This window comes from Hyla sarda, chromosome 2, assembly GCF_029499605.1.
Source record: "Hyla sarda isolate aHylSar1 chromosome 2, aHylSar1.hap1, whole genome shotgun sequence".
NCBI lineage: Eukaryota > Metazoa > Chordata > Amphibia > Anura > Hylidae > Hyla > Hyla sarda.
In genome coordinates, this window is record NC_079190.1 from 422,029,856 (window position 1) to 422,042,921 (window position 13,066).

At 45.3% G+C, this 13,066-nt stretch overlaps 1 protein-coding gene across 7 annotated transcripts in view; it reads left to right on the plus strand.

Moving 5' to 3' along the window:
• BCOR (BCL6 corepressor) overlaps nucleotides 1-13,066 on the plus strand; it is a 235,085-nt gene that overhangs the window by 181,232 nt on the left and 40,787 nt on the right. The window contains exon 1 of one of the 7 annotated variants that reach the window (XM_056558907.1): nucleotides 5,236-5,820. The exons of 5 other annotated variants lie outside the window; for them this stretch is intronic. The gene's annotated coding sequence lies outside the window, so the exon portion shown is untranslated. Of the gene's footprint in view, nucleotides 1-5,235; nucleotides 5,821-13,066 lie in introns of those variants that run through there. One more of the 7 variants, XM_056558898.1, reaches the window with a different exon arrangement.

A 13,066-nucleotide genomic window follows, 5' to 3' on the forward strand; every position in this document is an offset into this window, starting at 1 on the left:
GGATGCGGTCTATCGTAAGCCCTTCTCCGAAAGGAGAGCGCCCCCCCAACAAAACTCACCCTTCACCTCCGGGGGGAATGGCACCTGCAAGGTTTCAGGTTCGATGTCCCTTTTGGCCAAAGCTGCTCCACATGCCGCGTTATTTTTCCTACCAAAATGACTAACACCAGATTGGTACCTAGCAGACCCCATTATAGGTCAGAGGGGTTCTGCTCTGCATTATGGTGAGGCTATAGATGGAAACCACCAGGCAGAGGTGAGCAGAACCTCAGGACATTTCCTTTGTAATAATACCTCCTGCCTGGGAGAGTCTGTAAAGAAGAATGCCTGGTATTAGGCTACGTTTCCACTTGGTTTTTTCTGGCAGTTTTTGGATATCGGCCACTGCAGTTTTTGAGCCAAAGTCAGAAGTGTATTCAAAAGGAATAGGACATATAAAGGAAAGACTTACACTTCTCCTCCCTTATGGATCCACTTCTGACTTTGGCTCAAAAACTGCAGTGGCAGTTTTCCCAAAGCTGCCAGAAAAAAAACCAAGTGGAAACCTAGCCTTAAAGGGGTATTCCAGGAAAAAAACTGTCTGTAGGACAGTGGTATATTGTAGAGGCTGCCCTGTGCCTTATGACACATAGGCCCTCATTTACTATTCTAAACCCGACCTCTTTTGTCGGGTTTTTTTGTCGCATCTTTGTCTGCGCCATGTCGCAGACATCGTGCGCCAGTCTGCGACACTATGCGACATTTTTTCCCGACGGACCCGATGTGGATTCTCCCAAACCCGAAAAAGGGGCGTAACCTGACATTTCTGAGCTTTCCCACGTATTTATTAAGGTTTCCAACCCGAATTTGTTGAATTGTTGTGGATTTTTTCCCGACAGCTCAGAGGAGTTGGAAACCAAAACCTACAAAACCCACGTGCGACAAACAGGATGCGACATAATAATAAATACCAGGGGAAAAAAGCAGTCGGGTAAGAAAGCAACATAGACTTACAACCCGATTTTCTTAGTAAATGAGGGCCATACTCTTTTAGGCACTATGGTCATGGTCAATAGGATAGTAGTATATTGGAAAGGTGCTCTGTGCCTTATGGCAGGTGCTTTGTTTAAGTTCTCTAGAGTAAGGGTATATTGTAGAGTCGGCCCCATGCCTTATGACGTCCTCTGGATGGGTAGGTGCTATGGTTAGGGTCTGTAGGCTAATGGTATATTGTAAAAACTGCCCTATATGGTTAGGGTCTGTAGGGCAGTGGTATGTTGTAGAGGCTGCCCTGTGCCTTATGACATTCTCTTATGTTAGCATCTGTAGGGCAATGGTATATTGTAGAGGCTCCCCCGTATGCTTAAGGTCTATTGGGTAGTGGTATATTGAAAAGGGGCCTTGTGACTTATGATGCATATTCTGCTAGGTGCTATGGTCAGGGTCTGTAGGGTATATTAAAAAGTGGCCCCATATGGTTAGGGTCTGTAGAGTAAATGGTAAATTGTAGAGCTGCCCATATGGTTAGGGTCTGTAGAGTGGTATATTTTAGAGGCTGCTTTGCATTGTTAGGGTCTTTAGGGTATATGGTATATTATAGAGGCTGCCCAGTACGGTTAGGGGGTGTGAGGTATATGGTATATTATAGAGGCTGCCCCTGTATGGTTAGGGTCTGTAGGGTAAACTGTAGAGGAAGCCTTGAATGGTTAGGGTCTGTAGAGTATATGGTATATTGTGGAGGCTGTCCCATATGGTTAGAGTCTATAGAGTATACGGTATATTGTTGAGGCTGGCCCATATGGTTAGTCTATAGAGTGTATGGTATATTGTAGAGGCTGCCCCATATGGTGAGGTATATCATATATAGTGGAGGCTGCCCGTATGGTGATGTATATCATATATAGTGGAGGCTGCCCCGTATGGTGAGGTAGATCATATATAGTGGAGGCTGCCCCGTATAGTGAGGTAGATCATATATAGTGGAGGCTGCCCCGTATAGTGAGGTAGATCATATATAGTGGAGGCTGCCCCGTATGGTGAGGTATATCATATATAGTGGAGGCTGCCCAGTATAGTGAGGTAGATCATATATAGTGGAGGCTGCCCCATATGGTGAGGTATATCATATATAGTAGAGGCAGCCCCATATGGTGAGGTATATCATTTATAGTGGAGGCTGCCCCGTATGGTGAGGTAGATCATATATAGTGGAGGCTGCCCCGTATGGTGAGGTATATCATATATAGTGGAGGCTGCCCCGTATAGTGAGGTAGATCATATATAGTGGAGGCTGCCCCATATGGTGAGGTATATCATATATAGTGGAGGCTGCCCCGTATAGTGAGGTATATCATATATAGTGGAGGCTGCCCCGTATAGTGAGGTATATCATATATAGTGGAGGCTGCCCTGTATAGTGAGGTATATCATATATATATAGTGGAGACTGCCCTGTATAGTGAGGTATATCATATATATATATATATATATATATATATATAGTGGAGGCTGCCCCGTATAGTGAGGTATATCATATATATATAGTGGAGGCTGCCCCATATAGTGAGGTATATCATATATATATAGTGGAGGCTGCCCTGTATAGTGAGGTATATCATATATATAGTGGAGGCTGCCCTGTATAGTGAGGTATATCATATATAGTGGAGACTGCCCCGTATAGTGAGGTATATCATATATAGTGGAGGCTGCCCCGTATAGTGAGGTATATCATATATAGTGGAGGCTGCCCCGTATAGTGAGATATATCATATATATAGTGGAGGCTGCCCCGTATAGTGAGGTATATCATATATATATATAGTGGAGGCTGCCCCGTATAGTGAGGTATATCATATATATAGTGGAGGCTGCCCCGTATAGTGAGGTATATCATATATATATAGTGGAGACTGCCCTGTATAGTGAGGTATATCATATATAGTGGAGACTGCCCCGTATAGTGAGGTATATCATATATATATAGTGGAGACTGCCCCGTATAGTGAGGTATATCATATATAGTGGAGACTGCCCTGTATAGTGAGGTATATCATATATATATATATATATATATATATATATATATATATAGTGGAGGCTGCCCCGTATAGTGAGGTATATCATATATATATAGTGGAGGCTGCCCCATATAGTGAGGTATATCATATATATATAGTGGAGGCTGCCCTGTATAGTGAGGTATATCATATATATAGTGGAGGCTGCCCTGTATAGTGAGGTATATCATATATAGTGGAGACTGCCCCGTATAGTGAGGTATATCATATATAGTGGAGGCTGCCCCGTATAGTGAGGTATATCATATATAGTGGAGGCTGCCCCGTATAGTGAGATATATCATATATATAGTGGAGGCTGCCCCGTATAGTGAGGTATATCATATATATATATAGTGGAGGCTGCCCCGTATAGTGAGGTATATCATATATATAGTGGAGGCTGCCCCGTATAGTGAGGTATATCATATATATATAGTGGAGACTGCCCTGTATAGTGAGGTATATCATATATAGTGGAGACTGCCCCGTATAGTGAGGTATATCATATATATATAGTGGAGACTGCCCCGTATAGTGAGGTATATCATATATAGTGGAGACTGCCCTGTATAGTGAGGTATATCATATATATATAGTGGAGACTGCCCCGTATAGTGAGGTATATCATATATAGTGGAGGCTGCCCCGTATAGTGAGGTATATCATATATAGTGGAGGCTGCCTTGTATAGTGAGGTATATCATATATATAGTGGAGACTGCCCCGTATAGTGAGGTATATCATATATAGTGGAGGCTGCCCCGTATAGTGAGGTATATCATATATAGTGGAGACTGCCCCGTATAGTGAGGTATATCGTATATAGTGGAGGCTGCCCAGTATAGTGAGGTATATCATATATATAGTGGAGGCTGCCCCGTATAGTGAGGTATATCATATATATAGTGGAGGCTGCCCCGTATAGTGAGGTATATCATATATATAGTGGAGGCTGCCCCGTATAGTGAGGTATATCATATATATAGTGGAGGCTGCCCCGTATAGTGAGGTATATCATATATATAGTGGAGGCTGCCCCGTATAGTGAGGTATATCATATATATAGTGGATACTGCCCCGTATAGTGAGGTATATTATATATATATAGTGGAGGCTGCCCCGTATAGTGAGGTATATCATATATAGTGGAGGCTGCCCCATATAGTGAGGTATATCATATATATAGTGGAGGCTGCCTCGTATAGTGAGGTATATCATATATATAGTGGAGACTGCCCCGTATAGTGAGGTATATTATATATATAGTGGAGGCTGCCCCGTATAGTGAGGTATATCATATATAGTGGAGACTGCCCCGTATAGTGAGGTATATCATATATAGTGGAGGCTGCCCCGTATAGTGAGGTATATCATATATATAGTGGAGGCTGCCCCGTATAGTGAGGTATATCATATATAGTGGAGACTGCCCCGTATAGTGAGGTATATCATATATAGTGGAGGCTGCCCCGTATAGTGAGGTATATCATATATATAGTGGAGGCTGCCCCGTATAGTGAGGTATATCATATATAGTGGAGGCTGCCCCGTATAGTGAGGTATATCATATATATAGTGGAGGCTGCCCCGTATAGTGAGGTATATCATATATAGTGGAGGCTGCCCCGTATAGTGAGGTATATCATATATATAGTGGAGGCTGCCCCGTATAGTGAGGTATATCATATATAGTGGAGGCTGCCCCGTATAGTGAGGTATATCATATATAGTGGAGGCTGCCCCGTATGGTGAGGTATATCATATATAGTGGAGACTGCCCCGTATAGTGAGGTATATCATATATAGTGGAGGCTGCCCCGTATAGTGAGGTATATCATATATATAGTGGAGGCTGCCCCATATGGTTAGGGTCTGTAGAGTATACGGTAGGTTGTAGTTAGGGTCTATAGTATATAGTAACATCACATATACCGACAGGCACAGACGCGATGGTCCCCGCAGCAGAGGAAAGTGCCCGTTACAGGAAGAGAGATTACACTGAGGAAGAGATGGAAAGAATTAGCGCAGCCCTCAGCGCCGTGTGTGTAATGAGGACATGATGGGGAGACAGGCAGGAAGAACGAGGGGGATGGGAGGAAGGTAATTGCCGCCTGTCTAGGGAGTGTCAGCGGGACATCACGTCTCATCCGTACAATAAACAGCCGGGCACGGAGGTTGTCAGGCGGCCGCGGTCTCGCACGTGGAGCGCATTATTATCGGACATTACACGTTGTGCGCCCTTGGTGCGATCCACTTCCCCGGCACCACAGTCGCCGTCGCCGTCGCTCCCCCAGCTAACACCGGGGGAGGAGAGGGAGGAAGCGAGAGGGGGAGGGGGCTGGCGCTGCTCCTGCTGCCGCCTCCCACCGCTCATCTTTCTTCTTTCCTGGGGGCTTCGGAGATTGACCTCGCTAACCCACCCCCCACCCAGCCAGGCAGCCAGCGCCTCCTCCTCCTCCTCCTCCTCCTGCCGGGGAGGGCCGGATCACTCTCCTCGGCTCCGCTGTGCGCACCAGCCTGCAAATAACAATAATAAACTTTAGTGGGTCCGCTGCGCGTCTGGAGAGAGCAGCGCGGAGATCGGCGCTCTGACTGCGGGCGGCCCCGTACACCGAACACCTTATTTATTACTCCGGGATTTATAACCACCTCTGGGGAACGATGCTGCGGCTGGACTGTCTTATTCTCCGCGGGAATTACAAGGAGGATCAGTGCCGGACACAGACCTCTGCTGCCTAAAGCTTCGCTAGAGAAGGACGGACGAGCCCCGGCACCGCAGGTAGGGACCGGAGTACACGGTGTGTCCCGACACTAGAATGGAGGTGGTAGAGGGGTCACCATTGGGCTGTGCGGGGCAGAGGCTGCGGACCGGGGTACAAGTGCACATCGCTATCCCGATCGGTGCGGGATACTCCGGACACATATTGTACTTGTTATATATCTTGTCTATCGCAGAGAGCGTGGTACTATCGGGATATGGATGTGTAGGGTGTCTGGCTCCCGTATATCAGTCTTATTGTATGAAGTTATCTTCTATGTGTATCGCAGCGATCTTGGTACTGTCGGGATCTACTGATGCGCAGGGTGTCTGCCTCCCGTATTGTACTTATATGTCAGTTATGATATGAAGTTATATTATGTATATCGCAGCGATCTTGTCACTATCGGGATCTATTGATGCGCAGGGTGTCTGCCTCCCGTATTGTACTTATATGTCAGTTATGATATGAAGTTATATTATGTGTATCGCAGCGATCTTGTCACTATCGGGATCTACTGATGCGCAGGGTGTCTGCCTCCCGTATTGTACTTATATGTCAGTCTTATGATATGAAGTTATCTTCTATGTATATCGCAGCGATCTTGTCACTATCGGGATCTACTGATGCGCAGGCTTTCTGGCTCGTGTTGTACTTATGATATTTCAGTTGTTTTATTATATAAAGTTATTTTCTATGTATCGCAGCGATCGTGTTATCGGGATGTATAGATGCGCAGGGTGTCTGGCTCCTGGATTGTCTTTATGATATGAAGTTCCCTTCTATGTATATCGCAGCGATCATGTACAATGCGCAGGGTGCAGTCACCGATCGCCGTGATGGAGGGGTCGGGGAAAGTCCCGGGTGGCGCATGTAATGAATGTACTGCGGAGCGGGGGTCACGATGCGATCCTGAACTGTACGGAACTATCGCCTCCTGTCATGATATGTAAGGGTGCTGGTTATGTATTATTTGCACCTATTTAGCGCATTGCACTCTACATGGAGGCGGATTAGGGGTCGTGTGTCGGCTTTGTCTCGGTGGGCTCGTAGTGGTCATCCGGTGGCTGCTGTCATTGTCTCTATCGATTCCCCCGTGACACTCTCGGTCAGGATGATGTGTGAGGACACCATAAAATATCCGCTAATCTATAAGGCAGGGGCCCCCGGAGCCCCCCGCGGCGCAGCTGATTGCAGCAGCAGCCCATTAATCTTGTGTGCGGGCAGGAGACGAGCCAGAACATCCGCCGAGCTGAATTATTAACGACGAGTAATGGAAGTTTTCTTCTAGATGGCCACAGAGTGTCCGGGGAGTGCGGTACCGGACACACTGTGCGGTTATTGTCTAGTTGCCGGGGAATGAGGGGTTAAGCCCGGTGTTTCCCGAGAGCAGGATGTGTCGGGGATTAGAAGGAGTTAAGTCTCGCTCTCTTGCGATCACCTAAGGACTCCTGGCAGCCGCTTGTTTGTTCAGCCGCCTTCTCGCCGCTGCTGGCTTCTCTTCCGTCACCGCCTGGCTGTCGGGGCACGGCCCGGGCATGACTGGGTTAATGACTGATGCGCCGTGCGGGTTCGGCATTTTTTCCGACTGGATAATCGTGTTTGCTGTTAAGTTGCACTTTTGAACTCCTGAAGTCACAGCCGTCACCGGACCGGAGGCACATGACGCGGGCTCCACAAATACCCGCAAAGTAAATACAATACGGCGCCGGGAGCCGCGCTGGCGTTTTATGGCCGGCGCTCTTTAATGGACTCCGGTTTTATACCGGCGCTCTTTAATGGACTCCGGTTTTACACCGGCGCTCTTTAATGGACTCCGGTTTTATACCGGCGCTCTTTATTAGAGGACTCCGGCTTTATACCGGTGCTCTTATAGGACTCCGGCTTTATACCGGTGCTCTTATTAAAGGACTCCTATTTTATACCGGTGCTCTTATTAAAGGACTACTATTTTATACCGGTGCTCTTATATGACTCCGGCTTTATACCGGTGCTCTTATAGGACTCCGGCTTTATACCGGTGCTCTTATAGGACTCCGGCTTTATACCGGTGCTCTTATAGGACTCCGGCTTTATACCGGTGCTCTTATAGGACTCCGGCTTTATACCGGTGCTCTTATAGGACTCCGGCTTTATACCGGTGCTCTTATAGGACTCCGGCTTTATACCGGTGCTCTTATAGGACTCCGGTTTTATACCGGTGCTCTTATAGGACTCCGGCTTTATACCGGTGCTCTTATAGGACTCCGGCTTTATACCGGTGCTCTTATAGGACTCCGGTTTTATACCGGTGCTCTTATAGGACTCCGGCTTTATACCGGTGCTCTTATAGGACTCCGGCTTTATACCGGTGCTCTTTAATGGACTCCGGTTTTATACCGGCGCTCTTATTAGAGGACTCCGGCTTTATTCCGGCGCTCTTATAGGACTCCGGCTTTATTGCGGCGCTCTTAGCGGGCTCCGGCTTTATTCCGGCGCTCTTATAGGACTCCGGCTTTATTCCGGCGCTCTTAGAGGGCTCCGGCGGTGCTGATATCTATTGCGGCACGCTGGTTTTTGCGTCCTGTCCCGGCGCTGACTGGCAGACGGTCTCCGCGCCGCTGAAGATATGAATATGGAAGCAATTAGGCGAGATGGGCCATTTCATAAGCGCAATAAAGCACTGCGGGCTGGGAAGTGACAGCTATAATGCGCAGCTAGAGGGCTCCAGTCGTGCGTTACGCGTCTCACTGCGCACTTAACCCTTTTATAGCACTGTCTGCCAGATGCCGCACACAGAGCCCGCGTGCCGCGAACAACTGCGTCCGTGACTGGGGCCGATATAATAGCTCCACCGCAGTCATATCACGGCTCACTATACGCATACGGCTCACTATACACATACGGCTCACTATACACATACGGCTCACTATACACACACGGCTCACTATACACACACGGCTCACTATACACACACGGCTCACTATAGACACACGGCTCACTATACGCACACGGCTCACTATACACATACGGCTCACTATACACAAACGGGTCACTATACGCATACGGCTCACTATACGCATACGGCTCACTATACGCATACGGCTCACTATACGCATACGGCTCACTATACGCATACGGCTCACTATACGCATACGGCTCACTATACACAAACGGGTCACTATACACATACGGCTCACTATACGCATACGGCTCACTATACGCATACGGCTCACTATACCCAAACGGGTCACTATACGCTTACGGCTCACTATACGCATACGGCTCACTATACGCATACGGCTCACTATACGCATACGGCTCACTATACGCATACGGCTCACTATACGCATACGGCTCACTATACAGATACGGCTCACTATACACATACGGCTCACTATACATATAGCTGTGATCACTGTTTACATATATTTGTAATAACCTTTTAGATATATGTGATCCCTTGGTTCTATGATCACTATATAGGTATTTGTATAATCACTATCCACATATATCTGATCACTGTTTAGGTATAAGTGATCATTTTATCAATATATCTGGTCATTATCTAGGTACTTATATGGTCACTATAGAGATATATCTGGTCATTATCTAGGTACTTATATGGTCACTATAGAGATATATCAGGTCATTATCTAGGTACTTATATGGTCACTATAGAGATATATCTGGTCATTATCTAGGTACTTATATGGTCACTATAGAGATATATCTGGTCATTATCTAGGTACTTATATGGTCACTATAGAGATATATCTGGTCATTATCTAGGTACTTATATGGTCACTATAGAGATATATCTGGTCATTATCTAGGTACTTATATGGTCACTATAGAGATATATCTGGTCATTATCTAGGTACTTATATGGTCACTATAGAGATATATCTGGTCATTATCTAGATACTTATATGGTCACTATAGAGATATATCTGGTCATTATCTAGGTACTTATATGGTCACTATATAGATATATCTGGTCATTATCTAGGTACTTATATGGTCACTATATAGATATATCTGGTCATTATCTAGGTACTTATATGGTTACTATATAGATATATCTGGTCATTATCTAGGTACTTATATGGTCACTATAGAGATATATCTGTGATCACTATCTAGGTACTTATATGGTCACTATTAAGGTATATCTGTAATCACTATATAGGTAGTTGTATGATCATTATATAAATATATGTGATCACGATATAGGTATAGCTGATCACTAGATATATCCGCGATCACAATATAGGCAATTGCTCAATATATTGGTATATCTGATCACTAGGTTTATCTGTGATCACCATATAGGTAAATTTGTGATCACTACTTAGGTACTTATATGGCCAGTATCTAGGTATATACTTGTATTGTCACTATATATATATATATATATATATATATATATATATATATACTTGTATGGTCACTCTCTCTCTATATATATATATATACTTGTATGGTCACTCTATATATATATATATACTTGTATGGTCACTCTATATATATATACTTGTATGGTCACTCTATATATATATATATATATATATATATATATATATATACTTGTATGGTCACTATATATATACTTGTATGGTCACTCTATATATATATATATATATATACTTGTATGGTCACTATATATATATATATATATATACTTGTATGGTCACTATATCTATATATATACACTTGTGCGCTGGAGCTTACTCTTGTGCCGTGTGTGTGAATAGCATCTTCCGTCTTTTATTCAGATGCGGGAACAAACACTGATCCGTCAGATCGGGGTCCTGATAAATAGTGCCCCGGGCTGGCATTAGTTGCCCCTTTTGTGTCCTTTCGTACTTTTCCAAGTAATGTCACCTAGTATTACTGCAGGACATTAACCCCTTCTTTGTCTGGCCGGATTTGTCACTTCTAGTGAAGGGAATGGCGAGTCCTCTCCTCACGTAGGATTAGTATGTTCGGTAATCTGAGCCCGGTAGAAGGAATTGCACCTCTCATTGTGTGGTAATAGGCTGCGCTAGAAAAGAACGTACACGGAGTTCTTAGTCCCTGCCCGGTGACTAGAAAGTGCGGGAAAGCTCCGGAGTGAGGCGGAAGAGCGGAGATCCAGGAGCCCTGCGGGGACAGCTGCGAGCGTTCTGCGTGACTAATAGGAATAATAAGCGTCCGCGCCGCTCCCGGCCTCACGTCTCCCGATTACAGGGGGCGGGGGGAGGACGCTGGGCTTCACCGTGTGCCATAGGCAGGAATAGGACTCAGGATGTATCCTAGAAACAATCCATATCCCTTTCTCCAAGGTCCGGGGCTGAAGCCGTACAGGGCAGTATTGTGACCCAAACCGCTTCATGTGAACTAGGACTAAGAAGCCGCAGTCACACAGAGGACTGTAGTGTTACACATTGACATTCACCACAGGTCGTGCTGATGCCATGACACTTCTTTACCCTCCATATCCATTTAGATCGTGAGCTCATAGGCACAGGCATCCTGTCACGATACACAACCGACTCCCGAAAGATCGTCCTGTCGGTCATCATTGCTGCGCTGGGGTATTTGGGTCTGTTCACACTTCAATCTCAGGCGTATTTTGCGATACTAGTCAGTAGCTGTAGAAAGCTGTGTCCAGTGCTCCACACCAGAAAACCGAAATAAATCAAATAAATAAATCAATTAAATAAATATACAATCGAAAACAAAATCCTACACAAACAAACAAATGCAAATAAATCCATGGCCGTCCTTGTTTACACGTGTGCAGAACGGGGCTCTAGTGTATGTCAGCGCCACAACATTTGCTTGTGAACATACCCCTAGAAATATAGGACGTCTATCCCTAAGTGTGGGGGGGACCCCACATATGTAATTAGAGGCACCACATATGCAGTAGCCTTAAAAGCCCTCGTGCTGCTCTACCAGGGTGCCTCCAGCTGTTGCAAAACTACAACTCCCAGCAAGTCACCGATCATACATGATCTAATAGGAAGTCAGCGATCATACAGGATCTAATAGTAAGTCACTGATCATACAGGATCTAATAGGAAGTCACTGATCATACAGGATCTAATAGGAAGTCACCGATCATACACGATTTAATAGAAAGTCACCGATCATACACGATCTAATAGGAAGTCACTGATCATACACGATCTAATAGGACAGTGTTTCCCACCCAGGGTGCCTCCAGCTGTTGCAAAACTACAAGTCTCCGCAAGTCACCGATCATACACGATCTATTAGGAAGTCACTGATACACGATCTAATAGGAAGTCACCGATCATACATAATATAATAGTCACCGATCATACACGATCTAATGGGAAGTCACCGATCATACATAATATAATAGTAAGTCACCGATCATACACGATCTAATAGGAAGTCACCGAGCATACACGATATAATGGGAAGTCACTGATCATACACGATATAATAGGAAGTCACCGATCATACATAATATAATAGTCACCGATCATACACGATCTAATGGGAAGTCACCGATCATACATAATATAATAGTAAGTCACCGATCATACACGATCTAATAGGAAGTCACCGAGCATACACGATATAATGGGAAGTCACTGATCATACACGATATAATAGGAAGTCACCGATCATACACGATATAATAGGAAGTCACCGATCATACATAATATAATAGGAAGTCACCGATCATACACGATTTAATAGGAAGTCACCGATCATACACGATATAATAGGAAGTCACCGATCATACATAATATAATAGGAAGTCACCGATCATACACGATCTATTAGGAAGTCACTGATACACGATCTTATAGGAAGTCACCGATCATACACGATATAATAGGAAGTCACCGATCATACACGATCTAATAAGACAGTGTTTCCCAGCCAGGGTGCCTCCAGCTGTTGCAATACTACAACTCCCAGCATGCCAACAGCTGGAGGCATCCTGTCTGGGAAGCACTGCTGTAGCGTTCCATCTGGCCCCTGGAATAAATGACACGGGGGGGGGGGGGGGGGGGGGGGAGTCAGGCAGTCGGCACTTTTCTGGATCGCTCCGCGTCCTATCGGGCCGTGTGATGTAGTGAGACACATAAACACTGAACCTGCTGGAACAAGTCACCGCATAGTTTGGCTCAAGTGCATCGCGCTCGTAAGAAATGCGATCATTGTGTGGAAGCAGCTGTTTCCCCCCTTTACACTGCGAGACTGTCTCCTGTCATGTGTCCTCCAGGGATTAACCCTTCACTGTGTCAGGGAGGAGGGGGG